The sequence below is a fragment of the Pleurodeles waltl genome, chromosome 4_1 (assembly GCF_031143425.1).
Source record: "Pleurodeles waltl isolate 20211129_DDA chromosome 4_1, aPleWal1.hap1.20221129, whole genome shotgun sequence".
Taxonomy (NCBI): Eukaryota; Metazoa; Chordata; class Amphibia; order Caudata; family Salamandridae; genus Pleurodeles; species Pleurodeles waltl.
The window spans coordinates 127,819,838-127,847,221 of NC_090442.1; positions in this window are offsets into that span (position 1 = coordinate 127,819,838).

Consider the following 27,384-nt stretch of genomic DNA (forward strand, 5'->3'; position numbering starts at 1 on the left):
TTCTTCAGTAGAGGTTGAATCTCGGTGTGCTTCCAACTCTCTGGGAAGGTGGCAGATTCAAAGGAGCGGTGGATGGTATGCTGGAGTTTGGGTGCGATGATGTTGCTGGCTCTGTTGAAGATGTGGTGTGAGCAGGGGTCGGTGGGAGCTCCTGAGTGGATGGTTGCCAGGATCTCACAGGTCTCTGTCGGTGATGATGGAGGAGGGGAGGTGACACTTTGGTAGATGGAATGGTGGTGAGATTCGGGGGGCCCTGGGTGGTGAAGCTATTGTAAATTTCTGTGATCTTGAGATGGAAGTAGTTGGCGAGGTTTTCGCAGAGTTCTTGCGACGGGGGGATGTCGGTGGAGTTGGAGTTGGGGTTGGTGAACTCTTTGATGACGTAAAAAGTTCTTAGCCGTTGTGGCCATTGTTATTGATGCGTTGTTGCAAGGCGAGTCTCTTGGTGGACTTAATGAGCTAGTGGTGATGTTTGATGGGGTTCTTGAAGTTTTCGTGATTTGCAGGGGTCTTGTTGGTGTGCCACTTCCTCTCCAGATGTCTGCAGGCCTGTTTTGATTCTTTGAGTTTGGGGGTAAACCAGTTTGTTTTCTTGGCTGTGCTTCTGTGGTGGTGCGTCTTAAGAGGGGCGAAGGTTTTGGCACAGTCGGTGATGCATGCATGGAGGTTGTGTGTGGCAGTGTTGGCGGCGGCATCGGTTTAGTGGGGTGTTGCGTTGAGGCTGGTGGTGAGCTGGGCTTAAGTGACTTTGTTCCAATTTCTGCGGGGAAGTTGGACAGTGTGGTGTTGACCAATGGGTTTGTTGAAGGTGAAATGAATGCAGTAGTGGTCGGTCCATTGGAGTTCGGTAGTGTGGCTGACTGAGACGTGGTTGCTGGTAGAGAGAATTGCCACCAGAGTGTGACCGGCTGAGTGGGTGGGTGTGGTGAAGATTTGCTTGAGTCCGAGGTTGGCAAGGTTTTCAATCAGGGCAGTGGAGTTGTTGTCGTGTGGGTTTTCCAGGTCAAAGTTGAGCTCCCCAGTAGGATGTAGTCCTTGCAAGTAAAGGCGTGTGTGGAGGCTAGGTCGGCGATGGTGTTGTAGAATTGGTGGCGGGGTACCCGCGGCCTGTAGATGAGGGAGCCCCGCAGAGTGGTGTTAGGGTTGGTTCCAATATGGACTCTTCTGTGCTTCTTGGACTTGATCCTCTTCTTCCACAGATATTCAGGTCCAGGAATCTACTGTTGGTGCTTTCAGTCTTTTCTGGTTCTTGCATAATTTTCTTTCACGTGTTCTTGTGTGTTCTAGGAAAGTTATTGTTATTTACTCCTGCTTTCCTGGGCTCTGGGGAGGGCTCTATTACTTACCTTTGGTGTTTTCTATTGTTCACAGTGCTGCTCTATACACTACACTTGCCTAGGTGGGAAATCAACATTTGCATTCCACTTTCATAGAATATGGTTTGTGTTCCCCCAGACCCATCTCTTACTATTGTGATTTTCACTATTGGCACTGTTTTCTAACAGTTTTTACAGCTATTTCTGCATACTTGTGTATATAATTTGTGTATTACTTACTTCCTAAGGGAGTATAGTGTCTATGGTCATTTTGGTATTTGTGTCACTAAAATAAAGTACCTTTATTTATGTAACACTGAGTATTTTCTTTCATGTGTGTAAGTACTGTGTGACTGTAGTGATATTGCATGAGCTTTGCATGCCTAGTTAGGCCTTTGCTGCTCATCCATACTACCCCTAGAGAGCCTGGCTTCTAGACACTGACTACATTTCACGAATAAGGGATAACTGGACTTGGTATACGGTGTAAGTACCATAGGTACCCACCCTAAACCAGGCCAGCCTCCTACATGGACTGCCTTGCCGCTTTTCCCTTTGTATCATCTAGGTTCATTGTGCATAGACATTATCAGCAGTGGCAGCTCCTCTGCTTGGCACTTGGGGGGAGGAGCATCGCCCCCCCAGCAGCAGAAGCTGCAAACCTTTCACAAGGAAGGGACAATAAACTATATTTATTGTCCCTTCTTTATGAAAGGGGCGGGCCATAGGGTGACTAGCAGTGAGGGGAGTGCACTGTATATTTGGCTGGCCGTCTCCAGCCGGCCAAACGTACATGCACAGTAGGCTCTCTACAGTTTTGACGGGCTGGAGTGAGCCTGCACAGGCTCCCAGTCTGCTCTCCCAGACAATCCTAACGCTGCTCTTTGCATGTGCCTGCCTGCAGCCCAGCTTGAGGAGATGGAGGAGACGAGCAGCGCAGAGGTGAGTTAATGTTTTATTTCTTAATTTTTATTTACATTTCTTTACCCCTTGCCGCCCCTCCCACCACCACCTGCTTTGCTGCCCCACACCCTGTAACCCTGGCGAGCCGTGACTGATTATCAACCTTGTCTGTTTGTCTTTCTTGCCTATCTTGCCTACCCATTATCTATCTATCTATCTATCTATCTATCTATCTATCTATCTATCTATCTATCTATCTATCTATCTATCTATCTATCTATCTATCTATCTATCTATCTATCTATCTATCTATCTATCTATCTATCTATATGTCTATCTATCTATATATCTAGCTATCTACCTATCTAACCTCCCTCTGGAAATAATAGTATTTACTCTCTACAATGTTGTGTTAGACTTTTAAAAACATTACTCTCTTTAAAAAGATTTTCTGCTACATTAGGCATACATGCCTAATGTACATTGGGCAGAACAGATTATACTCTTGTAGTAAAAAAATATTTTCCAAAGTATGAGAAGTCCAGGTATAGGTAAGTCAATCTTAAGATTTATCAACAAGAAAAGTGTGTTTTCAGTCTCGCCAGAAAGGAATCTGTTGTATCAGATAGGAACATTCTATTTTAACGTCAAATTGGAATGTACAAAGTAAAAAGGAAGGATATACAAGAGAATGGAGGAAAATGGGAAGGCCTGGCTTATAGTGTGTACCTTGTGGTACTTACACCTTGTGCCAGGTCCAGTTATCCCTCATTAGTAGATTACAAGTGGTCTAGCAGCTTAGGCTGATAGAGGTAGCTATAGCAGAGCAGCTTAGGCTGAACTAGGAGACATGCAAAGCTCCTACTATACCACGTATGTCATATAGCACTATATCACAAGAAAACACAATACTCAGAGTTACTAAAAATAAAGGTACTTGATTTTAGTGACAATATGCCAAAAATATCTCAGAGGATATACTCCCTTAGGAGGTAAGTAAAATATACAACATATACACACAAACCAAAATCAGGTAAGTAAAACACTTAGAAAATTAGTGCAAACAATGTAGAACACAATAGAATGCAATAGGAGACAATAGGTCTAGGGGCAACACAAACCATATACTCCAAAAGTGGAATGCGAACCACGAATGTGTAGAGGGTCGCTGGGAGTGTAAGAAAACACTAAGGGTGTCCAAGATACCCCAACCCAAGACTCTGAAAAGTAGGAGTAAGGTTACCCTACTACCCCAGAAAGACAGTAAAGTCGAGATAGGGGATTCTGCAAAGATAACAACTGACTGCAAAGCAATGAAGATGGTTTCCTGGACCTGAGGACCTGCAAAGGAGGGGGATCAAGTCCGAGAGTCACGCAAGTGTCCAGGGGGAGCAGGAGCCCACTAAACCCCGGATGAAGGTGCAAAGGGGCTGCCTCTGGGTGGAAGAAGCTGAAGATTCTGCAACAACAGAAGGTGCCAGGAACTTCTCCTTTGGTCAGAAGATGTCCCATGGCGTGCTGGAGGACGCAGAGTTGTTTCCAAGCAGAAAGACTGCAAACAAGCCTTTCTAGCTGCAAGAGTCACAGTTGAAGGTTTTGGATGCAGCCAGGGCCCAGGAAGGACCAGGAGGTCGCCCCTTGGAGGAAGAGACAGAGGGGGCACCCAACGACACAGAGAGCCCACACAGAAGTAGGCAGCACCCGCAGAAGCACCTGATCAGGCGTTCAGAAGATCTGAGCACGGCAGTCGTCTCAGCACAACAAAAGAGGGTCCCACGAAGTCAGAGGTCAACTCAGCGAGTTGGGCAATGCAGGACGGAGTGCTCGGGACCTGGGCTGTGCTGTGCATGAAGGAAGTCTTGCAAAAGTGCACAGAAGCCCTAGCAGCTGCAGTTCATGCAGTACATACGATTACTGTCTGGCGTGGGGAAGCAAGGACTTAACTCCACCAAATTTGGACAGAAGGGCCACTGAACTGTCGGGGACACTTCGATCCAGTTCCTGTGTTCCAGGGACCCCGCTCGTCAAGATGAGAGGGGACCCACAGGACCGGTGATGCAGAAGTTTGGTGCCTGCGTTAGCAGGGGGAAGATTCCGTCGACCCACTGGAGATTTCTTCTTGGCTTCCAGTGCAGGGTGAAGGCAGACAGCCCTCAGAGCATGTACCACCAGAAAACAGTTGAGAAAGCCAGCAGGATGAGGAGATACAATGTTGCTGGTAGTCTTCTTGCTACTTTGTTGCAGTTTTGCAGGCGTCCTAGAGCAGTCAGCGGTCGATCCTTGGCAGAAGGCGAAGAGAGAAGTGCAGAGGAACTCTGGTGAGCACTTGCATTCGTTATCTGAAGAGAAACCAACAGGAGAGACCCTAAATAGCCCTCACAGGAGAATTGGCTACCTAACCAGGTAAGAGCCCATCAGGAGAGGTCTCTGACGTCACCCGCTGGCACTGGCCACTCAGAGGTCTCCATTGTGCCCTCACACCTCTGCATTCAAGATGGCAGATGTCTGGGACACACTGGAGGAGCTCTGGGTACCACCCCTGGGGTGGTGATGGACAGGGGAGTGGTCACTCCCCTTTCCTTTGTCCAGTTTCGCACCAGAGCAGGGGCTGGGGGATCCCTGAACCGGTGTAGACTGGTTTATGCAAGGAGGGCACCATCTGTGCCCTTCAAAGCATTTCCAGAGGCCAGGAGAGGCTACTCCTCTCAGGCCCCAAACACCTATTTCCAAAGGGAGAGGGTGTAACACCCTCTCTCAGAGGAAATCCTTTGTTCTGCCTTCCTGGGACTGGGCTGCCCAGGCCCCAGGGGGGCAGAAACTTGTCTGAGGGTTGGTAGCAGCGGTAGCTGCAGAGAAAACCCCAGAGAGCTAGTTTGGAAGTACCCGGGGTCCATGTTGGAGCCCCGGGGATGCATGGAATTGTCCCCCCAATACCAGAATGGTATTGGGGTGACAATTCCATGATCCTAGACATGTTACATGGCCATGTTCGTAGTTACCATTGTGACGCTACACATAGGTATTGAACTATATGTAGTGGACGCGTGCAATGGTGTCCCCGCACTCACAAAGTCTGAGGAAATTGCCATGAACAATGTGGGGGCACCTTGGCTAGTGCCAGGGTGCCCTCACACTTAGTAACTTTGCACCTAACCTTCACTAAGTGAGGGTTAGACATATAGAAGACTTATAAGTTACTTAAGTGCAGTGTAAAATGGCTGTGAAATAACGTGGATGTTATTTCACTCAGGCTGCAGTGGCAGTCCTGTGTAAGAATTGTCTGAGCTCCCTATGGGTGTCAAAAGAAATGCCACAGTCCATTGGGATCTCCTGGAACCCCAAAACCCTGGGTACCTAGGTACCATATATCAGGGAATTAAAAGGGTGTTCCAGTGTGCTTATCAGAATTGGTCAAATTAGTCACTAGCCAGCAGTGACAATTTTAAAAGCAGAGAGAGCATAAACACTGAGGTTCTGGTTACCAAAGCCTCAGTGATACAGTTAGGCACCACACAGGGAACACATACAGGGCACAAGTTATGAGCACTGGGGTCCTGGCCAGCAGGATCCCAGTGACACAGGCAAAAACCTAACATACATATAAGTAAAAAAATGGGGGTAACATGCCAGGGAAGATGGTACTTTCCTACATTTACGACAAATGAAATAATTCTAACACATAACTTACAATACAACTCACTTCCAATAAATAAACAAAATGAATGATTATGGGGGTCATTCTAACTTTGGCGGGCGGCCTCCGGCGGGCGGCGGAGGCCGCCCGCCAAAGTTCCCCCGCCAGAATACCGCAGCGCAGTCAAATGACCGCTGCGGTAATTCTGACTTTCCCGCTGGGCGCCCGCCCGCAGAGCGGGAAAGCACCAGCAACGAGGAAGCCGGCTCCAAATGGAGCCGGCGGAGTTGCTGGTGTGCGACGGGTGCAGTTGCACCCGTCGCGATTTTCAGTGTCTGCTAGGCAGACACTGAAAATCAATGTGGGGCCCTGTTAGGGGGCCCCTGCACTGCCCATGCCATTGGCATGGGCACTACAGGGGCCCCCAGGGGCCCCACGACACCCGTTCCCGCCAGCCTGGTTCTGGCGGTGAAAACCGCCAGAACCAGGCTGGCGGGAAGGGGGTCGGAATCCCCATGGCGGCGCTGCTTGCAGCGCCGCCGTGGAGGATTCACAGGGGCAGGGGAAAACTGGCGGGAAACCGCCGGTTTCCCTTTTCTGACCGCGGCTTTACCGCCGCGGTCAGAATTGCCCTTGATGCACCGCCAGCCTGTTGGCGGTGCATCCTCCAACCCCGGCCCTGGCGGTCCATGACCGCCAGGGTCGGAATGACCCCCTATATATATATATCTCAAAACAAAATCCTTTCAGGGTTAGAGTGACGCATAAATTATACCAAAAAGAAGAGAGAACTCTGGGTAGTTGTTAAGTTTAGGTTGAGAGCAGCTCCAGTAAGGAGCACCCTTCAAAACCAGCAACACTCTAGAGTTGCTCACCTCAAATGTCTGTTTATCTAGCAAAGTTTTTAAGAATCGGATCAGCAAGGTGCCGTCCACCCGAGCGAGAAAGGGACAAAGTCTTTTGCCATTTGTTCAGCAAAATCTTTCAGCATTGATTAACATAGTACCATCCTCTCCGAGCTGTAAAATAACAGAAGCCATGCACCACTCTAGGCACAGTATTACAGCTTTGGATTGGTAAAATACCACCCAATCCAACCTAGAATGTGTAAAAGCAACCCCTGAAACATGTTTCGCTATAACTATAGCTCTCCAGAGGGGTTTAGCTTTGTCCAGACACAAAGGGAGCACCCAGTATAACTCAAAACAAAACCGTTCCAGGGTTAGAGTGACGCATAAATTATACAAAAAAGAGGGGAGAGTTCCCAAGTTTAGGTGGAGAGCAGCTCCAGTAAGGAGCACCCTGCAACACCAGCAACACTCACCTCAAATGTCTGTTTATCTACCAAAGATTTCAAGCAGAGGATCAGCACAGTGCTATCCATGCCAAGCTAGATTGTTCAGCAAAATCTTTACGCATAGGATTGACATAGTGTCACCCTCACTGAGCTGTAAAATGACAAAAGCCATTCACCACTCCAGGCACAGTATTATAGCTTTGGACTGGTAACATACCACCCAAGCCAGAAAGGAATCTGACAGACCTGATGTGAACATTCTATTTTAACTTCAATTGGAATGTACCAAGTACAAAAGAAGGAAATACAAGACGATGGAGGAAAATGGGAAGGAATTATGACAAATGAAATAACTATAACACATAAATTATAACACAACTCCCTTTCAATAAATAAACAAGATTAATGATTATATATATATATATATATATATATATATATATATATATATATATATATATATATATATATATATATGTATATATATATATATATAATTAAGTTTGCTTATTTTGTTCATGTATATATATATATATATGAGATACATCACTTATATACATCTAATAATAATACATAACATAGACCTGGAAAACTGAACTAAAAATAGCTTCCTAATTCAGTACATATTTCTTGTGCCATAAAGGATATGAGCGTGTTCTCCCTCTCTACCTACGAATGATGGATTTTCTCATCTGAGCATCTTCATGATACTGAGAAGTAGACATCCTGATCATGGAGCCAACATGTCCATGCTACAAGTCCTTCCATGCTCTAGAACAACTACATTACATTTCACCTTCTAAAACTTGATAAGCTGAGTGTAATTTGTTAAATTTATTTTGACTCATGGTGGATTTTATTTAACTAACACCCATTGCCTGCCTCTCTACTCCCTGTTTATAGTACCTCACTTTTTGTCATATCAGTTCTTGTAATTCCTTGATGGGAGGACACCTTTTTGCATATTGCTTCTCTGTCCATAGTTACAGTATGACCACCATTCAACCAATTTGGAGTAACTTTGGAGCCTGTTTTTCCTGCTTCCCTAATACAAAAGGTGATGCACCTGAAAGGTGTGTATTAGTAGGACCGCAGCAAGTTTCCCAGAATCTGCACAACACACTCTTCTGCAGGTTGTGTGCTAATTGAAATGATTCCTTTATTATTATATTTTTCACAAAACTATTGGCTTAGGACAATGAAGTGGAAATTTTTAAGGCAAATGGAAATTTCCATTATGAACCTCCTCATTTCCTCAGAAGTGAAATGAACACAATTGTCTTGGAATCCCTTCTTTAGAAAATGTGTCATAAAGAAATTCTAACAATTTTGATGGTAATCCAGTGAGAATGGTAGTCCAATAAAATGTATATACATTTTTTGAGAAAATCTGGTAAGTTAACAGGGCCCAAAATGTTGAGTCCTAATTTGTCCCATAGTTTAGAAGAAATCTCTACGGGGGATAGAGGAGACTCCTGGGTCAATCATATTTTTCAATCATATTTAAGAGCGCAACTACTCACCTGTAAGGGTCTCAAGACTCTTGAGGTGTCAGTCCTCTGTGCTTCAGTCGAAGAGCCAGATATTAAGGTCCTTCCTGAATTGAGGCAATGATGTTGACTGTCTGAGGTGAAGAGCCAAGGTGTTCCAGCTCTTTGCCTCGAGATAGGCAAAGAATCTTCCTCTGGGTGAGATCTTCTGTATGCCGCATCCAGTGGCTAGTGTCTGTTGAGCAGAGTGGAGAGGTCTGCTGGGGTAATGGAAGGTGATGTGGTGGTTGAGGCTCATGGGTCCTAAGTTGAGGAACTCCTTGTATGCGTGGACGAGGAGTTTGAAGTTCAAGGATGAGTCTGGAGGAGCTGTAGTTTCTTCAGGTTTTTCTGGGTGGTGCCAGCATAGATGGCGTTGCTATATTCTAGTCAGCTGGTGACCAAGGCTTGGCTTATGGTTTTGCAGCAGTCGTTTGGGATCTATTTGAAGGTCTTCCAGAGAAGTCGGAGTGTTCGAAAAAAGGAGTATGCAACCGAGTTGACTTGACGGGTCATGATGAGCAATGAATTCACGATAAAGCTGAGGTTGCGTGCGTGGGTTGTTAGGGTGGAGGGGTGCTTTGGGAAGCAGGCCACCAGAAGTCATCCAGGGCTGATGTAAAGGGTCCCAGGAAGAGGATCTCGGTCTTTTCAGAGTTGAGCTTGAGGCAACTGCCTTTCATTCAGGCGGTGACGGCTTCCATTCCGTTGTGGAAATTCTTCTTGGCAGTTGTGGGGTTTTGGTTAGTGAGATGATAAGCTGGGTGTTGTCAGAATAGGAAACAATGTTTATTCTGTGGTTTCAGAGGATGCATGCGGGCAGGGTCCTATAGATGATGAAGACTGGGGGGCTCAGAGAGGAGCCCTGTGGAACGCCGCAGTTGATCTCTGTAAGTTCTGACAGGTAAGATGGGAGTCTGACTCTGTGTTCTGCCAGTCAGGAAGGAGCATATCCAGTGTAGGGCCTTTCCACGAATGTCAGTTGCGTGGAAGCTGCAGCAGAGGATGTGATGTAAGACCATGTTGAAGGCGGTCTTATATCACATCCTCTGCATTTGGATTTGTCACTGACAGTGCAAGCATAAAAATCCCTTTTCCATTGCTATATAATGTAATCCATGAAGGGAAACCGATATTCTCCTCTGAGCTTGCTCTTAGTAAGACTCCTTCCTAAGTGACCTTTGTGAGCAAAATTTATATTATGTTCTCCCATACTGAAAGGAGGTACAATCTTACCTAATCTAAGTATAAGATCACCTATGACAGACAATTCTCATTTTAGATTCCAAAAAGGGTGTAAATCCTCAGGTAAATCTTTAATTTTAGTAGGTCACCCATGTATATTTTTTTCTCTTAACGTGGCCAGGATAGTGTCAAGTTTTGTGGAGTCATCCCATTCTCCTTTATGAATTCCTGGAATTGAAAATTAAAGTACAAATTCTTTGTGTAATGGCATTTGTTTCAGTTTACATTCAATGGACATCCTAGATAGAAAGTCAGAAGCAAAAGTGTGTTTACCTGGCACATACTCCATGTGAAAACTGTATGCCTGCAGACATAAAATCCACCTAGCTACTATGGGTGTGGTTCTCTCAATGCTGTCTGTGGAACGCACATACACACAAGGTTTGTGATTAATCCTGAAGTGGAAATGTTTACTGCAGAAATAAAACTTGAAGTAAATTACAGCCCATAAACAAGGTAATGCTTTCTTTTCAACAGTGGACTAGATGTACTCAGCATCTTTGAGAGATCTGGGTGCAATAATTCTGTCAGTACCTTCAATAACTTGGAAGAGGGTGGCTGGTAATCCCTTACTATTGGCACCTGTGGTCAAGATGGTTTTATCCTTTACATCAAAGTTGCCAATAGAGGGACCACACACAGTGGCTTCCTTTACATTGTCAAAAGCCTTAATGTGTTTGATATTCCAATAAAAATATTGATCCTATTTTGAGGAGGTTCCAAGAGAATGAACTAAGTCAGCATTTTAAAAAATATATTTTGACATGTACTCAGCTACACGTAGGAATGATTTTAATGTATCTTTATTGGTGGGTGGAGGGGTTTGTTTCCTTAACAATGTCCACCAAACTCATTTTATGCTTAAATCCTTCACTTGAAATGGTGTTCCACTGATGCAACCCCCATTTCTTCATAGATGTTGCATAATTTTTTGGAACACTGCTGCTGCAAATTCTCATCCAAATGGCATTCTGCAGAATCCAGAAGCACCAAAAGAAGCAGCGAATGAAGTGAGAGACATGGAATCAGGGTGAAGAGCTACTTTGTGATAAACAGTGATGGCTGGTGACATTTGAAAATGGTGAGGCGTAAAATTTGAGTATGACTTTTATGTCGCAAGGAAAGCAAGCAAGCCTGATGGACAAATGTGGGATCTGGAGGGGGGGCCTCCTCCCAGGAAAAAAAATGAAAAAAGATTGACAAATGGTGCACTTTAAAGCAAACAGATGTAGTGAGAAACAAGGGGTCCTATTTACGAGCCGGCTTGCATCGTGCTTGTACCACGCAACGTGGTACATGCACAATGAAAACCTTAAGTGAGATTTATGAAGCCATGCAAGGCTACTTTGTGCGGCCTTGAGTGGCTCCCTAAATCTAGAGAAAAGCAATGCAGTGCAAATCACTGTGTTCCCTTACTATGCAAGGGTAACATTCCATAGGCATTGCTGTAGTTTTCCCTCGCAAGTCTCCTGGTTTTATACACATTCCCAGGTTTACTAAAATTGGTGAACCTGAGAAAGTGCCAAAAAGACACACCCTCCCAGGTGAGTCATAACTCCCTTTTTCTGCAGCACTCAGAGAAGAGGAAAATGCCTCTCAGGATTGTTTTTGTGCAGGAAGCCATATAGGTGGTCATTACAACCTCGGCGGTCTTTTAACAAGACCGCCGAGGGACCGCCATGCGGAAGACCGCCAGTAGTGGCGGTTTGCCGCTCGGTGTATTATGACCGTTGGCTGCCCTCCGTCATTTTTCTGACGGAGAGCCGCCAACAGCCATACTTGCGGGCGGCGGGGAAGTGGAGGTTGCTCCACCTCCACCGCCACGCCAACAGAACACTGCCCAGCTAATCACGTCCTGTGATTCTGCACGGCGGTGTTCTGTTGGCGGTGTGGTGTCAGCGGAGCTGCCCCCATGGCTCCCGCCCCCTCCCGGAGGATCGACGGAACAAGTAAGTCGATCGTCCGTTAGGGGAGGGGGGTGGGGGGGTGTTGTGTGAGTGCATGGGGGTGTGCGTCTGTATATGTAGGGGGGGTGTGAGTGCGTGTATGCTTGCGGGGGTGTTGCGTGTTTTGGGAATGAGTGCGTGTATGTCTGTAGGTATGTCTGTGTGGATGTGTGCATGAATGTGTGAATGTGGGTGTACGTGTCTGACTGTGTGTGTGGATGTTGGCATGTGTGTCGGTGTGTGTGCGTGTATGTGTGTTGGTGGTGCCTGCATGCGTGTCGGGTGTGTGTGTGTGTGTAACGTAATGTAGGGGGTCGGGGTGGTGGAGGTTGTAGGGGAGGGAGTCGGGGTGGGGGTGGGGGGTGGGGGAGACCCCTATCAATGCCAGGGAAGGAATTCCCTGGCTCTGATAGTGCTTACTGCCATGGATTTCATGGCGGTTCCTACCGCTGGAAATTCACGGCGGTAAGCCGGGTCAAAATACCGGCGGCGGTATTGTCACTGCCGCCTAGCTGGAGACCCAGGTCTCCAGCCCAGCGATCGTCTCCGCCCTGGTGGGCGGAACGGAGAAGCGGCAGATGACCATGGCGGTAACCGCCATGGTCACAATTCCAGAAATAAGACCGCCAGCCTGTTGGCGGTCTTACCGCCACTTTAACACCGTCTGCCAGGGTTGTAATGACCCCCATAGTCTTCATATAGTATAGTCTTGAAATATTAAACACATTAAAAACTGCCCCATATCTTCCTGCATTAATATGTTCAACAATTATTGTAATGTACAAATTGGACAGCTCAATAAATTCAGGCCCTTTATATTGTATGCTTACCCAGTATATTGCACTGTATGCAGCATCAGCTTTGGAAGAAAATTATCTATCCAAGCTGCAGGAAGCACCCACTGCGAGTGGCTGTAATCAATCACATACAAAAATGTGCTGACAGGTTTTTAACTGTGATGAAAAAGGAGGTGGTTTTCTAAATGAGAAAATGTCAAATTAATTTCTGTGATTCCCTTAGTGTGCCACTCGGCCAGTATTTTGATTTCTTTCTGAGAAATTACTGCATCCTGATATATAACACAACAAATGACTAACAAACACCTAAAACCTGGCAGTACTATTGTCTTTGTCAATAGTTGTTATTTGTTCAAGATAAGTGAGTAACAACAATGATTTGTTACAAATAATTAACACTGGAAATGTTTGAATTCTGAAATAGTGAGACTGCGAATGGAATATTATTGAGGCCTGTGGGAGGAATATTGGCCTTTGGTTATGTGCACTTTCTGTTAGATGTACATACCCTTTTTTTCTGCACATCTTGTCCATATGCACATATTCAACATCATCTCTTTCCTCTTCAGCACCCTCTTTTTACCCTCCCCAGAATGTACTTCATCACATCTCCCTTACTTCACCACCCAAAATATACACTGCATTCACTCACATGTAGACACTTCATTTTCGGTTATTTTGCCTTGTAAATATTTTGACATCTGAATACCTCCTTCAGATATATTTACACAGAAGTGCAATTGCTACTGGAATACATGACCATTGTTCTGTGTGCTCTACAGAATGGCCAACCCACTGATAGGCACTTTGCTCTGCCTTCAGCCCGAGAGCTCTCAATCAAAGCTGGCATGACTCAAAGTATGCACTATACAAGAGTAATAAGATGTATGAAAAAATACAGAAACACAACATGATGAAGTAGCTAACACTCTTGAGAAATGTTAGATTAAGTAAAACTTTTGAAATAAAAGAGGAACAATGGGCCAGATGTATCATGCATTTTTGCGATCGGAAACAGCCCAACCAGGCCGGTTGAGATCGCAAAAATGCATTTTCATATGTATGAATTCCAATTTGTGATTCAGTAACTTGTTCTCGAATTGCAAGTTGGAATTGCAACTACATAACAATTTGGTATTAGAAAGGGGCATATCTAGGGCGTCCCTTCCTAATACTGAATCGCCGCGGTATGTAGGAATATTTTGTGACCGAAATGCGTTCTCAAAACATTTGCATTTTACCACCTACTTCAAGTAGGTGGTAACCCATTCACAAAAGGGACTCCTTCCCCATTGTGAATGCATGCGAAAACATTTTTGAAGAGCAGGCAGTGGTCCAATGGACCACCACCTACTCAAAAAAATGAAAGGAAAGCTTTTCATTTTTCTTTTTTAAATGCATCCCATTTTCCTTTAGGGAAAACATGCTGCATTTGTAAAACAAAACGATTTCTTTATTTAAAAGCAATAACAAACATGGTGGTCTGCTGAGCCCAGCAGGCCACCATCCCTGTGATTACAGCCATTCACAGTGGGTCTACAATTGCGACCTACCTCATGAATATTAATGAGGTAGATCGATTTGCGAGCCATTGGGAATCACTAAATGAAACTCCTGGAGTTTCATACATTCAAATAGTGATTATGTAATTGCGATTCACAGATAATCACAATTAGATAATCGCTATTTGGATGAATGATACATCTGGCCATTAGTGGCTAGCATGCATTGCCTTAACCTTTCTAACATTCATTGTTTGTAAATCCATCGATGTTTTAGCCAGTAACTTTTGGCATTGATGAAAAGGGCATGACGACAGGCCCCATTTTAATGACAAACATTATGTAACTGTCTTTACTAGAAGCACATATTTCTCCCTATGTGCCTGACTTGTATATTTGTATCAACTACGAAAGGTACAAAAGCCCTGCTTGTCTAGAGAGAGATGGGTACTTGTACAGAGAAAACATGAGGCGACTGTTCATCAAATAGGCTACTAATTTGGGTGATTAGACACATCTCATTTTTCACCTCTTTATTCATCAAATCTTCTCAGTCTTTCTATAACCTTTCCCAGCAGTATCATCTTTTATCTGATTCTTATTGTAATTTGTTTGGCGGGATAGTTCTCCATTCCTGAAAAGTGATCTTGTCCTACTATTGATATTACCTTTAATCCCTCCTCTGTGCATTTTATTGTTGCTCATTTTAATTGTAAATTCAGGGGGGGGTGATGATTGCTTTATGGCGGCAAAGAGGTATGGCTGATATATTGATGCTCTCTTCCAATCACCTATGATCTTTGATGCAGTGCTCTATCTGCTCAAACATTTAGACCAGACTTTGTGATAAAAATGTACACTTCCTGAACTCAAACATAACATCTGAGCCAGCTGTGCATGTATTCTCTAATATATTGTGCACATACAATGAAATAAATCATTTTGAACTGTGTCTATGTATAGTCATTTTGTACTGTAATGGTACCCTCCCAGTATAAAACCTATGCTAGATATCATGCACATACCCTTGGACAACAGTGCAAGAGTATTTGCATGGTATAAGGTAGCCTAAATTTCACAAGAGCAGGAGAAGAATTTAATAGCTATGTCCGTCTCTCGCTCTTTCCCTTTCACTCAATGTACTGCAGCGACTTTGGTTGCTGTACTGCTTTGCTTGTAAATTTGCCCATCGATGTGGAAGGTACAGTCTGCTGTCTTCACTCAGCTAGTGCGATCCAGTATGAGCCTTTTGTAAGTACACAAAGCTAGTAAGACAATGTTTTGTAAAGATTAGCAGGCTGGTGGGATTGTGTGTCATTTTTTAATTCACACAAGTTGGAGAGACAGTTTAGTGGATACAGTCATGGATGAGAAACTGTGTCATCCTTTTGTGTCACACTGACTGGATAGATGAGACAACAAATGCTTTCTATGGAAAAAGTACAGGTCAGTGTGATAGAAGGTAGAACAATGCAATAACATTGCTAAAAACACTGTTTTGGATACACATTCCTGTGAGGAATTTCCAGAAAGTAGGTGATTCCTTCTAAAATTGAAGCATTCTGCAGTTTCCATTTCTACTGGGTTATTTATCACCAGGACCCTTATTCTCCCTTTTAGGGCAGAGGGTCTCACAGCTGGAGAAACAAGAGATGAGAAAGGCCAATGGAAGGTGCAGATATTTATGTAGTGCACTTATCAGTGTGGGCACCACTATAAAAAGGTCCACAGACCTACTCCAAAACCCTTGACTATTACAGCAATTAGTGAGATTTAATGTAACAAAATACCAGTCTACAGCCTGTAGCATGGAGTGGCAATAATCCGCTGTTAAAGGCCTATTAGCTTTAACAATTTATTTTCAAAATAATTGAGCCAGTCCTAGTGCTTTATTCATAACGTTTAATAATAACCAGTGCAAACCTACTGCATTGGACATAACTCTTCCTAGTGATCTTGTCAGATTACACTGGCTTGTCACCATAACCAACTCAGGTTTACTGCTCTGAGCACAAGCCTTCTCACAAGACAGCCATCAGTCATATAATTATAAAGTTACACATTTAGATCAAATTATAACTGGCAAAGCAAACTACACTATCTGATGGGAAATCCTAATAAAATTAAAATTATAACAGTGCAATATTTTATTCCTGTGTTTCGTTTAAGGGGCTAATCTGTGAGATCCCAAATACAAAATACACCTCTGGAGGCTTTAATATAAAATGCTAACAATCCTCCCTTAAATGTCTTTTGATTTAAATATATGTAGTCTGATTCACAAAGGTAATCTTCCACTGTGTGTAAGATTAAAATTTTTTGCTATTCACAAACAAATTTTACGAGTAGTTTCTTTACGATTGCGGAGCCTCTGCACTCATGGTGAAGGCTCAGAACATAAAAATATAGGAGAGTCTTAAAGATAATACTCATCCATTTGTTTGTGAATAGCAAAAAATTCTAAACTTACACAAAAGTGTAAGTTTACATTTATAAATCAGGACTATGATTTTCACAACAAATATGCCATGCCTACTTCCTTTCAGAAGTACTACTGACAGCGGGGCGTAGGCTCTGGTTGAACTGAGTACAGCAGCTGTTTGCTTCTGTTAAAAAAAGTGTGCTTGTACTGCACTTTTTGCTCTGTGGAAAAGCGTATGCTCAGTACAGCATTCTAGCTTGATCTGTTTATTAACCCCACTGGGTGCCCAGGACAAGCTGGTCTCGCACTCAGCCACGGTTGCCCAGTGCTGAGGACGAGACCAGCTCATCCTGATATGGGCCCTCGGGGGAGAGCTAGCGTGCCCCCCAATGGCCAAGCACCCCCCTCCCCTGGTCAAGGATGGAAGGGGAATCGCTTCCCTTTTCAACCCCGAACCCCCTCCGGACCCCTTGTGGCGTCTGATGACATCAGCCTGCGATCGCCCTCCTGAGCTTCCAGCGCAGATCGGAGGAGAAATGCAAAAGCATTTTTCCTCAGATCACGTGGAGGGGCGAGACAGGCATGAAAGGAGAGGAACGGCTTTTCCTCTACTTTCATGTCTCTCTCAGCATTTCTGCTGCCTGATCACAATGCGATTGGGCAGCAGAAATGCCCACTAGACACCAGGGATTTTTTTTAATGGGATATGGAATGAGGGGAGCGGCCCCTTGGGCAAGGGACGCCCCCCATGGGGGGCAAATTATTTTAAGGCCATTTCTGCCCCCCTGGGGACAGCTCGGCCTATTATAATTAGACCGATCTGCCCCCGGGGGCCAGAAACCCCTAGACACCAGGGATATATATATATATATTTTTTTGTATTTATTTGTGGGTAGCAACCCCTTAGGCAAGGTTCGCTCCCCTGGGGGGGCAAATTGTCTTTAGGCCATTTCTGCCCCCCTTGGGAGCAGAGCAGCCTATTTTTACTAGGCCAATCTGCCCCCAAGGGCCACAGAAACCACTAGACACCAGGGATTCTTTTTTGAATATATATATAAATAAGGGGAGCGGCCACTTGGGCAAGGGTCACTCCCTAGAGGGAATTTTTTTAAAGCCTTATCTGCCCCCCCTGGGGGCAGATCGGCTTATTGTAAGTAGGCCGATCTGACCCCAAGGGGGGCAGAAACTATTAGACTCCAGTTTTTTTTTTTTGTTTCTCTTTATAAGCGGAGTGACCCCTTAGGAAAGGGTCACTCCCCTTGGAGGCAAAATATTTTAGGCCATTTCTGCCCACCTTGAGGGCAGATCAGCCTAATTTGAGTAGGCCAATTTGCCTCCCAGGGGGGCAGAACCACTAGAGACCAGGGATTTTTTTTATATCAATAAATTAATGTCAATTTCATGCAAGGGGAGAGACCCCTTAGGCAAGGTCGCTCCCCTGGGGGGGCAAATTTGTTTTAGTCTATTTCTGCCTCCCTTGGGGGTAGATTGGCCTATTTTAATTAGGTCGATCTGCCCCCCAGGGATTATTTATTTATTTATTTTTACAGATGGGGAGCGACCCCTTAGGCAAGGGTCGCTCCCCTGAGGGACAATTTTATTTTAGGCCATTTCTACCCCCCTTGGGGGCAGATCGGCCTATTCTTCTTCGGCCAATCTGCCCCCAAGGGGGGCCGAAACCTCTAGACACCATGGATTTTTATTTTATAGCGTCAATTTCATGCAAGGGGAGCAACCTCTTGGGCAAGGGTCGTTCCCATGGGGGGAAAATTCTTTTCAGGCCATTTCTGCCCCCCTTGGGGAAACATTTGCCTATTTATATCAGGCCGATCTGCCCCCAAGGGGGGCAGAAACCACCAGACACCAGGGATAAAACAAAATTGTGTCAAGTTCACGCAAGGGGAGCGACCCCTTAGGCAAGAGTCTCTTCCCTGGGGGGCAAATTTATTTTAGGCCATTTCTGCCCCCCTTTCTATTAGGCCGATCTGCCCCAGGGAATGGCAGAAACCACTTAGGCACCAGGGATTGGTGTGTGTGTTTTATTTGGGGGGGCAGCCCCTTGGGCAAGGGTCGATCCCCACGGGGGCACATTACTGTTGGCCAAATCTTCCTCTCTTGGGGGCAGATCGGCCTATTTTTGGAAGGCCCATCTGCCACCAAGGGGGACAGAAAGCCAACCAGAAATTTTTTTCTTTCACAAAAAGAGGGTGGGGGCATGGCCATACCCCCACCCCAAATAAATGGTGCCACAGTTGGGGCAATTACCCCTGATCCACTCCCCGGGTGGGCAGAAAGCCTACTAGAGGCCAGGGAATTTTAAAAAAAAACAATTGTGGGCTGGTGGCTACCAACCAGTATGGGCATAGTTATGCCCCCACCCCAACTGAAGGGGGTAACAGTCTGTCAGCTCTCCCTCGCACATCAAAACATCTTATCCCATGGCAAGCAAGATGACATTTGATTATTTTGGTTTTTGGTTTCACATTTGGGCCATGAGAGCTTGTCAAACTCTCAAAATCGTCCCACTTGGAATGGTGAGGGCTCCACTTTTTGGACTTTAGGACGCTACCATGTAGAAAAATCCACAAGACCTAGACACATCTGAAAACTAAACATCTGGGTGAGTCCAGGGTGGTGTGCTTCACATGTACCCTGCACCATTTTCCTACCCACAATGCCCTACAAACCTTTAACTTTGCTGGAAATCACACATTTTTCCCATATTTTTGTGATGGAAACTTCCGGAATCTGCAGGAATCCACAAAAGTCCTACCACCCAGCATTGTTGCATCTATACCGATGAAAATTCTGCCCCACTTGTCAGCCTAAAAATGTTTTTTTTTCAAACTGCCTTTTTGCACCCCCTTTGGTTCCCCCTCAATTTTGACTTGTTTTTGTTTCTTCCCTGTCACAGGCACTTGACCCACCTATACAAGTTAGGTATCATTTGTATCAGGAGAAGGAGGGGAACGTTGGGTGGTAGGAAATTTGTCCCAGAGCGGTGATCCCACACAGATATGTGGGAAAATTTTGATTTTTTAGCTAAATTTGAGGTTTGCTGAGGATTTATGGTAAGAAAACACTTGGGGATCCACACAAGTGACACCTCCCTGGACTCCCTCAGGTGTCAAGTTTTCAGAAATGTTTGTGTTTGGTAGGTTTCCTATATGGTTGGTGTGCCTAGGACCAAAAACGCAGGTGCCTCACCCCGCCAAAACAGATAGTTTAGTATTTTATAATTTTGATGTGTCCACATAGTGTTTTGGGGCATTTCTTTTCGCAGGCACTAGGCCTACCCCGCACAAGTGAGGTACTATTTTTATCGGGAGACTTGGGGCAACGCTGGGTAGAAGGAAATTTGTTGCTCCTCTCAGATTCCAGAACTTTCTGTCACCGAAATGTGAGGAAAAAGTGTTTTTTTGGCCAGATTTTGAGGTTTCCAAAGGATTCTGGGTGACAGAACCTTGTGAGAGCCCCACAAGTCACCCCACTTGGATTCCCCTAGGTGTCTAGTTTTAAAAAATGCAGAGGTTTGTTAGGTTTCCTTAGGTGCCGGCTGAGCTAGAGGCCAAACCCACAGCTAGGCCCTTTGTAAAAAACAGCTCTGTTTTCTTTGGGAAAATGTGATGTGCCCATGTTGTGTTTTGGGACATTTCCTGTCGCGGGCATTAGGCCTACCCACACAAGTGAGGTACCATTTTTATTGGGAGGCTTGGAGGGAGACTGGGTGGAAGGACATTTTTGGCTCCTCTCAGATTCCAGAACTTCCTGTCACCGAAATGTGAGGAAAAAGTGTTTTTTCCCAAATGTTGAGATTTTCAAAGGATTCTGGGAAACAGAAGCTGGTGAGAGCCGCACAAGTCACCCCATCTTGGATTCCCCTAGGTGTCTAGTTTAAAAAAATGCACAGGTTTGGTAGGTTTCCCTAGGTGCCGGCTGAGCTAAAGTCCAAAATTCACATCTAGGCACTTTGCAAAAAACAGCTCTGTTTTCTTTGGAAAATGTGATGTGTCCAAGTTGTGTTTTGGGGCATTTCCTGTTGTGGGCACTAGGCCTACCCACGCAAATTAGTTACAATTTTTATCGGAAGATTTGGGGGAATGCTGGGTGGAAGGAAATGTACGGCTCCTCTCATATTCTGGAACTTTCTGTCACCCAAATGTGAGGAAAAAGTGTTTTTTTGGCAAATTTTGAGGTCTGCAAAGGATTCTAGGTAACAGAACCTGGTGAGTGCCACACAAGTCACCCCATCTTAGATTCCCCTAGGTGTCTAGTTTTAAAAAAATCACTGGTTTGGTAGGTTTCCCTAGGTGCCGGCTGAGCTAGAGGCCAAAATCCACAGCTAGGCACTTTGTGAAAAACAGCTCTGTTTTCTTTGAGAAAATGTGATGTGTCCATGTCGTGTTTTGGGGCATTTCCTGTCGTGGGCACTAGGCCTACCCACACAAGTGAGGTACTATTTTTATCGGAAGACTTGGGGGAATGCTGGGTGGAAGGAAATGTACGGCTCCTCTCAGATTCTGGAACTTTCTGTCACCCAAATGTGAGGAAAAAGTGTTTTTGGGCCAAATTTAGAGGGTTGCAAATGATTCTGGGTAACAGAACCTGGTGAGAGCCCCACAGGTCACGCCATCTTGGATTCCCCTAGGTGTTTAGTTCAAAAATGCAAAGGTTTGGTGGTTTCCCTAGGTGCCGGCTAAACTAGAGGCCAAAATCCACAGCTAGGCACTTTGCAAAAAAACAGTCAGATTTCAATGTAAAAATGTGATGTGTCCATGTTGCGTTTCCTGTAGCGGGCATTTGGCCTACCCGCACAAGTGAAGTACCATTTTTATTGGGAGACTGCGAGGAATACAGAATAGCAGAACAAGTGTTATTATCCCTTGTCTTTCTCTACACTTTTTTCCTTCTAAATGTAAGACAGTGTGTAAAAAAGACGTCTGTTTGAGAAATGCCCTGTAATTCACATGCTAGTATGGTGACCTCTGAATTCAGAGATGTACACATAACCACTGCTTTTCAACACCTTATCTTGTGCCCATTTTCAAAATACAAAGGTTTCCTTGATACCTATTTTTCAGTCTTTATAATTCACCAAATGAATTGCTGGACACCCGGTAGACAATGAAAACCCATTGCAAGGTGCAGCTCATTTACTGGCTCTGGGTACCTAGGGTTCTTGATGAACATACAAGCTCTAGATATTCCCACAACCAGAACAGTCCAGCAGATGTAACAGTATATTGCTTTCAAAAATCTGGCATGGCAGGAAAAAGTTACAGAGTAAAACGTGGAGAAATGTGGCTGCTTTTTTCAGCTAAATTTCAATATTTTTTCTTTCAGCTGTTATTTTCTGTAGGAAAACCTTATATCTACACAAATGACCCCTTGCTCAATTCAGAATTTTGTCTACTTTTCAGAAATGTTTAGCTGTCTGGGATCCAGCATTGGTTTCACACCCATTTCTGTCACTAACTGGAAGGAGGCTATAAGCACAAAAAAGTGTAAAAATGGGGTATGTCCCAGTAAAATGCCAAAATTATATTGAAAAATGTAGTTTTCTGATTCAAGTATGCCTGCTCCTGAAAGCTGGAAAGATGGTGATTCTAGCGCTGCAAACACTTTCTTGATGCCATTTTCAGGGAAAAAATCACAAGCCTTCTTCTGCAGCCTTTTTTTCCCATTTGTTTTTAAATAAATGAACTTTTGCTGTATTTTGACTGATTTCTTGGTCTCCTTCAGGGAAATCCATAACTCTAGGTACCTCTAGAATCTCTAGGATGTTTGAACAAAGGGATGCAAATTTGGTGTGGGTATCTTATGTGGACAAAAAGCTATGAGGGCCTAAGCGCAAACTGCCCCAAGCAGCAAGAAAAAGGCCTGCCACCTGAGGGGGAAAAGGCCTGGCAGCGAAGGGGTTAAGAAAGTTACAGTAAAGACACCAGGATTGGCATATTTATTATAAAAACATATGTTAAAGTCAATAAGCTTTTAGGGGTAGATAATTAAAGCCTGCGGAGAAGTTTTAGGTGACTTGGAATCTCACAGATTACTATAGTAAGTAAAGGTTTTTAGCATTGGTGGCCCCACCTGACAAATCATGGGGAAAGAACATTTCCTCTCTAGTAATTCTTGTTTGCCCTTGTAAGAGAGGTTGTACATTGTTATGCCAACTGTCATTTATTTGCATGTTTGTAATTTTTTTACGGTATGCATGGCAGTTGCCACTTTTATACAATTCAATAGGGCTGTGCTAGTTAGTTTGTAAAGTCAAAGGCTATATTATTAAACGTTCTTTAGGAAAAAGCTCTGTCAGATTACATAGATCTCTTGCCCTGTGAGTGATGCCATTTGTCCTGTCACATGTGCACATCTACCTTCTGCTTTATAATCCTAATTTTTAGATCATTCCACAGCTTTTAAGACAGTGCTTTCAGGTCACTTATTTGTACTGTATTTGTATATTGGATTTGTAAAGTGCATTTAGGCCAAGGCATCGAAGCGCTAAGAAGGTAGGAGACTCCTCCACCGAGAAAAGGAAGTCAAAGGGAGGCATTAGCGTGGAAAAAGCCAAGTTTTGACTAAGGGGGTCATTCCAAGCTTGGCGGGCGGCTCCCGCCGCCCGCCAAGCGGGAACCGCCAGAAGACCGCACCGCGGTCGAAAGACCGCAGCGGTCATTCTGGGTTTCCCGCTGGGCTGGCGGGCGACCGCCAAAAGGCCGCCCGCCAGCCCAGCGGGAAACACCCTTCCACGAGGAAGCCGGCTCCGAATGGAGGCGGCGGAGTGGAAGGGGTGCGACAGGTGCAGTAGCACCCGTCGCGAATTTCAGTGTCTGCTAAGCAGACACTGAAATTCTAAGTGGGGCCCTCTTACGGGGGCCCCTGCAGTGTCCATGCCATTGGGCCCCACAACACCCCATACCGCCATCCTGTTCCTGGCGGCCGAAACCGCCAGGAACAGGATGGCGGTATGGGGGTCGGAATCCCCATGGCGGCGCAGCAAGCTGCGCCGCCATGGAGGATTCCCCTGGGCAGCGGAAAGTCGGCGGTACACCGCCGACTTTCCGTTTCTGGCCGCGGCTGTACCGCCGCGGTCAGAATGCCCAAAGGAGCACCGCCAGCCTGTTGGCGGTGCTCCCGCGGACCCCGCCAGGGTCGGAATGACCGCCTAACTTCCTAGAGACTAGGAAATTTTGTTCCTTCCTGATTGTCAAAGGTAGGGAATTCCAGTATTTAGATGCAGTCACTGTAAAGGCTTTATCTCCCCATTTAGTTTTATAAGTACGGGGAACCTGAATTCTGAAAGCTCCTACTGAGCGAAGAAAACTTTTGGGTTTATACCAGAGTAGTTTAGAAGCTAGATATTTAGAGCCATACCCATGTGCTGCTTTGTGGGTCAAACATAAGGTTTTGAAAATAACACACTGGGCCACTGGGAGCCAATGCAATTGTTTTAGGCTGCCACTAGCCGATGCTGAGCATGGGAGGTTCAAAATTGCCCGAGCAGCAGTATTTTGAGTCAACTGAAGTTTGTTTAGAGATGATTTGTCTAGGTTAAGCAACGGGGCATTGCAGTAGTCCAATTTGGACATCACCAGAGCCAAAGGCACTGTAATTTTCCATTCCCTTTGAAGGAAGGGAAAGACTTTCGTTAACATCTTTAATGTCAAAAAGCTAATTTTCACAATATGATTAACGTGAGATCTAAAGGAGAGACAGCTGTCAAAAATGACCCCTACGTTTCTTCCGGAGGAAATAGGAACTGGGAGAGTGCCACAGTCGATTGGCCACCAGCAAGAGTTCCACAGTTCATTACCTGATCCAAAGCAGAGTATTTCGATTTTGTCACCATTTAATTTGAGCCAATTAGAATTCATCCATCCATTGACTTCCCGCATGCATTTGTTAACGCAATCAGCCACTTCCTCCCAATTTTTGTTAATTGGGATGATCAATTGGGTATCGTCTGCATAAGAGGTTGGTCTAAGACCAAAGGTACAAATCAATGCGGCCAAAGGAGCAACATACAGGTTAAACAAAGTGGGGCGCAGTGATGATCCCTGAGGGACACCACAAGGTAAGAGGTAAGCAGGGGATTTAAAATCACCGCAGCTTACCGTGGTCCATATGTTTTCCAGAAAAGATTCCAACAACTTAAGAGCCTCATCTCTAATACCTGCTTGAAGTAGACGGGCTAACATAATCTGCAGAGAGATAGTGTCAAATGCCATGGATAGATCCAATAGGATTAGAATAGCCCCTTGCCCCTTATGTAGGAAAGTACCCTCTTTTTGCCATGTTTACCCCCATTTTCTGCCTGATGTCAGTTTGTTTGACTCTGTTCACTGGGATCCTGCTAACCAGGTCCCCAGTGATTATGGTCTCTCTCCTCTAAATGTTGTCACTGCATACAAGTAACCCAATATTTCACCCAAAATTGACATACTGGTGCCCCCTTATAATTCCGTAGTATATGGTACTGAGGTACCCAGGGCATTGAGGTTCCACAGGACTGCCATTGCAACCTGCATGAAAAGGTACCTCCATTTACACTGCACCAGGTCACTTATAAGTCACCCCTATAGCAGGCCCTTCAGCCCTGAGTGCGGGGTGAAGAGTACCTGTGTGTGAGGGCACCCCTGTACTAGCAGGGATGCCCCCACGACCTCCATGACCATTTTCCTGGACGTTGTGAGTGCAGGACACCATTGTACGCCTGCATAGGTCACTACCTATGTCCAACTGCACAATGTTAACTCCGAACATAGGCATGTTTGGTATCAAACATGTAGGAATTATACCCCCATGCTTTTGCAAGCATTGGTTGTATGATCCCATGCACTCTGGGGGCTCCTTAGAAGACCCCCACTACTGCCATTGCAGCCTTCTGATGTTTTCTAGGCAGCCCCAGCTGCTGCCATCTCTCGGACAGGTTTGTGCCCTCTTGTTGCTCAAGCAGCTCAAGCCCAGAAAGGCAGAACAAAGCATTTCCTTTGGGAGAGGAGTGTTACACCCTCTTCCTTTGGAAATAGGTGTTACAGGCTTGAGAGGGGTAGCCTCCCCAAGTCACTGGAAATGCTTTGAAGGGCACATTTGGTTCCCTTCTTGCATAATCCAGCCTACACCAGTTCTGGGACCCCTAATCCCTACTCTGGCGTGAAACTGGCCAAAGAGAAGGGGAGTTATCTCTCCCCTGTCTATCACCACCCAAGGGGTGGGCTCAGGGCTCCTCCAAAGGGTCCCTGGGTTTTGCCATCTTGGATTCCAAGTTGGCAGGGAACTCTGGGAGCATCTGAGTGGCTAGTGCCTGCAGGCGACGTCAGAGCCCTTCCCTGATAGGTGCTTACCTGTTTAGCTGACCAATCCCCCTTTCAGGGCTATTTAGGGTCTCTCTCTTGGGTGGTTCTTTAGATTTGGATTACAAGACTCCAGCAGGAATCATTTGCATCCTTTACTTCACCTTCTTACCAAAGAAACTACATTTGGACCCTCCAGGAACTCTACTAACTGCAACAAAGAGCAAAGATGACTTCTGCAACATTGTATCTTCAGCTCCTGCCAGCAACTGCAACTGTTTCCAGGTCGTGCATCCTCAGAGGACAGCCTGTCTTCAGCCTGCACCAGAAGAACGAAGGAATCTCCCTTGGAGTGAAGAAGTCACTCCCTTGCTTTAGCCGGCACCACTCTGCAGCAATGACTGGTGGCATGAGTTCCCTCTCCTGATGAGCTGCGTGGATCAAGCATAACAGGTGGTGGACAGAAGTGGTCCCGATGGTCCTGACATCCTACTGTCTCACTTTGGTGGAGGTAAGAGCTTACCTCCCCACGCAAGACAGTACCCCCAAGCACCGCGTGTTTTGAAGGTACCAAGGCTTGTTGGCATCTTTCCACAAAGTTCTTTAAGCACCATGCAGGTCCGTCCCCCAGCACTCTATCCTGCAAGGCACAGCTTCCGGCGGCATGGAACCCTTTGTTGTAGTGCTTCATGGGCCTCCTTTTACACCTCCTTTGTCCCCGTGTTGTGGGACTCCTGTGCATACTGCCTGGTCTTCTGATTGCTCTCTGAGTTGCTGAGTGCCCCCTCTGACGTCTCCTCCTGGGTAGGGTACACCAGGTCCCTCCTTGTCCCGGGCAGCACCATTTTCTGATAACCATGAGCTTTGCTTTGCGTGTGCCAAGGCTTGTTGCGGAACCCACCAATGCAAAGCAGACTGCAATCATCCATCCAGCGTGGGACATCATCTGCACCAACCAGGAACCCGCATCCATCTTCTTGGGTGCAGTACTGACTGTTGTTCTTCATCGGTGGTTCTTCTTTTGCACCTTCAGCCGTGTTAGCAGGGGCTCCTGTTCTCCCTTGACTTTTCTGTGCTTCTTGGACTCGGTCCACTTCTTCCACAGGTCTTCAGGTACAGGAATCCACCATTAGTGTCTTGAAGTCTCTTCTGGGTCTTGCATCATCTTCTTTCTCGTGTTCTTGTGTATTCTAGGAAAGTTACTTTGATTTACTCCTTCTTTCCTGGGCTCTGGGGTGGGTTCTATTACTTACCTTTGGTGTTTTCTATTACTCCCGCACCCCTCTATACACTACACTTCCCTAGGTGGGAAACCAACATTTGCATTCCACTTTCGTAGTATATGGTTTTGTTCCCCCAGGCCCATCTCTTACTATTGTGATATTCACTAGTGGCACTGTTTTCTAACAGTATTTACAGCTATTTCTGCATACTAGTGTAATTAATTTGTGTATTACTTACCTCCTAAGGGAGTGTAGTCTCTATGGTATTTTTGTC